This window comes from Grus americana, chromosome 2 (assembly GCF_028858705.1).
Source record: "Grus americana isolate bGruAme1 chromosome 2, bGruAme1.mat, whole genome shotgun sequence".
Lineage (NCBI taxonomy): Eukaryota > Metazoa > Chordata > Aves > Gruiformes > Gruidae > Grus > Grus americana.
In genome coordinates, this window is record NC_072853.1 from 136,763,108 (window position 1) to 136,769,800 (window position 6,693).

General features: G+C 44.7%; 1 protein-coding gene across 2 annotated transcripts in view; it reads right to left on the reverse strand.

Moving 5' to 3' along the window:
• The window catches only part of BZW2 (basic leucine zipper and W2 domains 2), a 59,681-nt gene that overhangs the window by 52,786 nt on the left and 202 nt on the right, over positions 1 to 6,693 (reverse strand). The window contains exon 1 of one of the 2 annotated variants that reach the window (XM_054816316.1): positions 6,317 to 6,427. The exons of the other annotated variant lie outside the window; for it this stretch is intronic. The gene's annotated coding sequence lies outside the window, so the exon portion shown is untranslated. Of the gene's footprint in view, positions 1 to 6,316; positions 6,428 to 6,693 lie in introns of those variants that run through there. 2 annotated transcript variants of the gene reach the window in all.

Consider the following 6,693-nt stretch of genomic DNA (forward strand, 5'->3'; position numbering starts at 1 on the left):
AATATTACTGCACTCCACAGACTTCTCCCTAGGGAGAAGCAATAGATTTTTTCCATTTGACAATTTTCCTCTCACACATCGGCATTACCTCTGAGTGATCCCTGAGCATTCTAGTTATCTTTGAACAGATAATTACTATTTTAAATTAACAAGTAAGTCCTGCTGCAGTTGAGGGGAAGACTCATATTTAATCAACGACGGAAATCAAATCCAGAGTTTAATGGGCAACCATGGCAGTTCACAGGTGAAATGTATTGCATGTGACATATCAGAACAGAATTACTTTACATGCAGGCTCAGGCAGTGAGACAGATATAGGTGACAGTGTATTGCCTTGTATGCAACACAGACATAAGAATTCTTGAATTTGAACAGGAAGAATGAGAACAGAAAATAAGCTGAGTAGTAAAAAGTTATGGCTCAAAGCAACCTGAACTTAATAGTACATATCCATTCAATGCATAATCTTATTCCTCTGTCCTAAACAATCACCTTAAGCCTGCAAACAGGTACGTATATCTGTAGATGACTATTACGTAAGCAGAGTTTAAATAAGTTTATCTTACATTAAAAAATTACTCACGGATTAGATCTAATTAGATATGTCTAACCCAAATGCCTCTGCCATTCTTCACCAGATAAAAGGTTTGATTGTCACTATCTGCCGCTAACACCTAACACTCCCAGGGACTTTATTTTTCCCAGTATCGCAATCATGATTCCCAAAAGGTGGAGTGGGGTCTATATGTGCTGTAAAGTTTTCCAATGTCCTTCTACATGCACATATATTTCCGTGACAGCTTTATGTAATTTGATTTACTTTACATCTCTGAACTTTTCAATTTATTTTAGCAACACTTGTCTGAAAAGACATTGCAAATCAGCTCTTACAGATGCCATGCCAATACGTGATCGGGTTATTGCCACCACTTGCAAAGCTTAAGTGGGAAAGTATTTAGTCTTGCAATCATGCTCAGCTGGCCCTCTGATACATACTGCTCTGCAGTCACTAAACACATCTCAGTCCTCCATCAGCAGAAAGCTGCTTGTTCCATTATGCTTACAAAAAAATTAAAGTACCTACCTACATGGAATTCCTATGCATGAAACAATTTGTTTAAAGCTTGGATTTGTCTCAATCAAAAAGAATCACAATGACTTAAAGTCTCATATGAAAACCAAAAAAGATGTATTGTCTGAGCAAGTTGTTCATATCCGGACCACCTAGAACAAACTATTAAGAGAGTACGAAGTCAGCCTGCAAAGAAGCAATTTATTTTCTTCCTAAATTATAGATCCAATGTTGAGTACATAAAATGAAGCAAGGGGTACACACATCTAGTTTTGTTATGAAAGTAATGCTAATTTTTTAAAAAAGAAGCTTTTAACCAGGTAGAACAAATACACACTTAGATAAGTGTCCTGGTTTTTGGCTGGGCTAGAGTTAATTTTCACAAGAAGCTGGGGGGGACACAGCCAGGACAGCTGACCCAAACTAGCCAAAGGGATATTCCATACCATATGTCACAGTATATAAAGGGGGCTGGCCGGGGAGGAGGGGTCACTGCTCAGGGACAGGCTGGGCATCAGGTTCCAGGCGGTGAGCAAATTGCATTTTATATCACCCACTTTGTACATTCTTTTATTAGTAGTCTTGTTATTTTCTTCTTCCTTTGCCGTCCCAGTAAACCGTCCTTATCCCAACCCACGAGTTTTACCTTTCTCTTCCCATTCTCCTCCCCATCCCACTGCAGGGGTGAGGAGTGAGCGAGCGGCCATGTGGTGGTGAGCTGCCAGCTGGGGCTGAACCACAACACAAAGGCACTCGCATTGCCCTCATCATCACAATACCTGAGCACCTCAAAATTCCTTCTTTGCACCGTTAACCCTCACTGTCTCTGGGAAGACTACGCGGGCTACCCTTTCATGATTAGCAGATAAAGACATACGCAAAAATAAAAGCATATACTCAAAAATGCACTTTGCAGCCTACACAAATAAACTTGTAAGCAGTTTAGCACCTCTATAGGTGGCTGCTATGCTGGCTATATTCTGGGTGCAAAACCACCAAAGCTGGCTCTGCTCAGTCAGATCAGGTCTAGGAGCATATCACTAATGCTCATGCCAAATCAGACTAATAAATCCTGTCAGGATGACTGTACCATTTTATGAATCTTCAAGTCCCAAACTGGTACTGCTCTGTCCTGTATTTCACACTGGCTAACACTGCTCACCTCAACTCTGCCTACCCAATAGTCTGGACCAATCTTTTGGAGGATACTTTGGTGTCCTCCTGTCCAATATGCTGGAGAATCCTTCAAGTCAGGTTTCAAGAGAAGATGAAGCGAGCACATGTCTCACCTTGCCAGGCTTTGGATACAGCTAGAGTGAAGTGTGGGGATTTGCACCTAAATTTCAGAGTACAGAGAAAGCTTAACTTTGTGCAAAGTCCCACAGGGAATTGGTAGTAATGGAGATTTCTATGCATGATTCAGATGAGCACCTTGGCTATAGGAATACCTTGTCATTCAAAGATATACCTATTGTGTTCAAACATGTATCAGGCTCACCAGTCCCTGGCTGCTTTCAGTGACTCTTTTACAGTCTTTTTATAATCCAGCTTCTGGTACAAAACAAGACTTAGCAATGTTGACAGATCATATTATAGATCCAGTGGCTGTCCTGAGATCCCAACACAGATGAAACCTAAAAAAAAAACCCACTTACAATAAAATAAAAATACTTAAGGAAGTCAAAGAGTTATATAGTGCCAATCAACTGGGGGGGAAAAAGTAACCTATCCACAGATTAGGATCTGAGAGGAAAAAACAGAGGATATTTCTAGCAATAAAATACCCTTGAACTTGCATGAACTTGAATTATTCTAAATGAATAATCCTTTTAGATACTCCTCACTTTGGCCAGGACACAACTATCAGAATTGGAGACAGCAGGACCAAAACCCAGCGAAGGTCTGTCTGAAAGGCTCAGCTCCACATGAAGATTTCCCATAGCCCAGGCCATGCAGAAGACAGAACCATTTTACAAAAACACACTTGAGAACCATATGAAATGGCTTTTATATAGGAATGATTAAATAAACTTAAGACTTCAGCTTGGCAAAAAGACAGTGACAGGGAATAATACAAGTCTGTCAAGGCATGACTGCATATCAAGGGTGAACAGGGAACAATTCCTCATCTCCCCAAACAGGAACTGGGGGCTGGGGAATCAAATGAAACCACAAAGTAGCAGGTTCAAAAACAAATAAAGAGAGGTCTTTCACAAGCAGCTGTGGAAGTTATAACCACAGGACGCTGCAGATGCAGAGTTTACCTAAGCTCAAAAAACCCACTGCAGGTGATCCAATACAAAGGGAAGTCCTTAGCTGTGACCAGTGGGATGGGTTAGAAGAATAAGTCATAGGAATATCAGTACTTGTTTTGCCTGTTATTTTATTTTTCCCTAGATAAAATGCAGGAGGGCAGACCAAGATTCTGATCATGCTAAGCCCTGGCATAGAAAGAGGCTATAGGACCTTTGACCCATGCTACCACTAGCTGAGCAACAGAGTACATGGCCATAATTCAAGCAAGGCTCCAAGATACAAGCAAAGGTTAGTCATTTGACAAAAACCAGCTTGAAATCAGTGAAACCAGTTCAGCATCTCCTTTTCCTCTCTTCCATGTCCAAAGACAGAGTTTCATGGTGCACTCTCCATGGCATAAGGCAGTCTTCTCTCCTCTCCTTTGACCCAAGAAAAGGCATTTATTGTATTGTATATTGTATTACTAATACTTAATTAAAGAAATCTTTGTTATTTTCTTGCATGGGCCTTGCTCTCAACAGTTGCAGAAAACATCAGGTGTTTAGGAACACCTATACATGGATTACAACAGCCATCATAAATTCCCAGGAGCAGAACTGCACACACTAGAACCAGCAAACTGGAGGGGAAACCACTTGTACCTGCTTCACAAATCAAAAGTATCAGATGTATAACCTGATTAGGAAATAAGGATTTTTTTTTATATGTGATACTTACCATTTGAAATCTAAACAATATTGAGTCACAGTGAGGTGAACATGTCCTTTTCCCTCTGTAATACCCACAACTTAAATTATTAGTTACCACACAGTAATATGCACAACTTCAATATGTGCAACAACCAGATACAGTAGATAAAAGAAAATACATCAAGGGGCAAGACATAAAAGTACAGGACCTATATTTTCAGATTCTAGTTCCGTGCCCTGACGCAGACTCCCTACACCACCTCAGAAAAATCACTTGCTGCCATCATGCTTCAAATTCTATACATAAAATGGAGGCAACGCCACTTCATTACCACATCACAATCTTGCAATGATAAACTGGATTGTGAAATGCCCGCAAACTACCGAACTGAAGGTCATACAGAAGCCTTCCATTGGTAAGAGCAAGAAATGTTTTTAACTAGTGTTAAAGTATTTTATTACCCTTACAGATGGAGCACTCCTGCAGCCTTAAGTCACCAAGTGAGCTCCAGTGAGGCTGCCAAGGAAAAATTGTGTTTGCCTGTTTATTCTGTGAACTAGGATGCAGTGACAGTACTGACAATCTCACATTAAAAAAAAAAAAAGAATGTAATATGCATATTTTCGTACATTGAATGCCTGATGGGTTGGGGGTTTTTTTGGAATATGAAAGGAAGCTTGTAGGATCTTATTATTTAATAGTGCCACAGAGATTATCAGCATACCATAATATCACAAAATTTGTTCACAGCGGGTAAAATTCACACCCTGCAGTGAACCAACAAAAGACCACTTAAACCGTAATTTCAGCCTTCATGGTTGAGCCAGTGACAGATTTCTGTTAGCACTACATGGGGATATCGTTCTAGACCAGAATATTAAAAGCACTTTTGTCTTGAGGGGATTTCCTTCAACACATTTTTGGTTTCCCACAAAAAGAGTCAAGAGAATCTGTTACAATTTCAAGTCCAAAGCGATCTCTCTTATCTACACTTGTTGATTCCAGTAAACAAGATGGTGATACATCCCTCTATTTCCATGATTTCTAAAATCAGGAAAACATACAGAACTTGACTGTTTCTTTGAAATAAAATCGTATCACATTTTGGGTTTGTACCCAAATAGTTATAAAGGTATGCTAGGTTCCGAGAGCATGCTCGTCTGTGAACCAGGAAGCGAATACCAGGACTTCGCCATTTCTGAAAGTCAGTTAAGCAATTAACAAATGTGAGAACAGAGAACAAGATTACTAAGTGAGAGAGATTCCAAGACATAAGTAGCCATGAGATGACCTGCAAGCATTAAGGAAAGAAAAAAAATAAGCTTGCTGATAAGGCTGTGCCTTCAAAAATAAGTTACAGGGAAAAACAGGTTCCTTAAAAGAAAGGATACAAGAATTACAGACGGAAGAGTAGCACAAAGGAGGGTAAAGTCACCACCAAGTACTAGGGTTCTACTTTTCTCTCTCGTACAAACACACGCAGAAATCAAGAACGCTAAACCCGAGTCTCTGCCTGTGCCTTGCTGGGGATCTGCAGATCATCCCCGTGCCTACCGAGCTTCAACTGGAGGAGTGGAAAGTTGGATCCGTAACAAAGATCGTTTTTCCACCGACGGTTTAATTTTAGAAAGGCGCTAAACAAAAGGCACCGTTCAAAATACCCCAAACGGGTTATTTCCCTTCCCAATTCATCAGAGTCTGCTTCCTTTTGGAGACACGACGCCGTGACACAACCAGGGCTTTATTCGGTCGCTTTAGCCGAATAAACACCTTTTCCTGCCTAAAAAAAACCCACCCTACACACCGATGCCATAAAAAGACAAGAAAGCAGCCCCTGCGGAAAGACCGACGGCTACCGGGGCTGCCCAGTCGCAGGTGCCAGCCCGCACGGCCGCCCGCCCTCCCGCCAGCAGACCCGGCGCCGCCCGTCCTGGGGGCCTCGGAGCTTCCAGCGGGGTCCCCCGCGGCAGGCGTCCAGCCGCGTCGCCCCTCGCAGCGGCCGGGGAGGGGAAGGCGGCCGGGACGCGCAAACCCGCGCACGGCGGAATTTCCACGCGCGGTCTTCCTCCGCGGGCACTCGGTCATCCCGCCGCGGCGCACGCCCGGACCCGCGATGGCCGTCGCGCACAGGCCCCGCGCTCTCGCCCGCCCGGCGCTGCCCCGCCGCAGCCCGAGAACGCCGCCCGCCGCCCGCCCGGGCAGCGCCGCCACGGGGCTGAGGCGCCGGTCCCGCTCGACGGCGGCCGCGCTCTCCGCGGGGCGGCCCGGCCGTGAGGGGTGCCCGCTCGCCCGCCGCACCTGTCGGGTGGTTGCGCGGTCCGGGGAGGGGAGAGCAAGCGCGGCGGCAGCAGCAGCAGACAATGGAGGAGTGAAGGACAGACACATTAACACACGGGCGCCTCTGCGGCCGTCCCCTCCGCCCGGCCGCCCCACTCCCGGAGCCTTCCGGGGGGGGGCACGGAGAAGCAGCCACAGGGAAGCCAGAAAGGGGGCGGCAAAAGAAAAGCAAAATCCATTTCCCAACTTTCAGACGAGCGACAAGGAAGGAGCAGTTTCCTTCTCTCCCGTAGCGCCGAGCTGGGAAGTCGGCGGAGGGGGACATCCATCACACAATCCCCCCCAGCGCCTCGACCGGAATGGTTTACCCCGGGCCGGCCCTTGACGAGGCGGGGCTG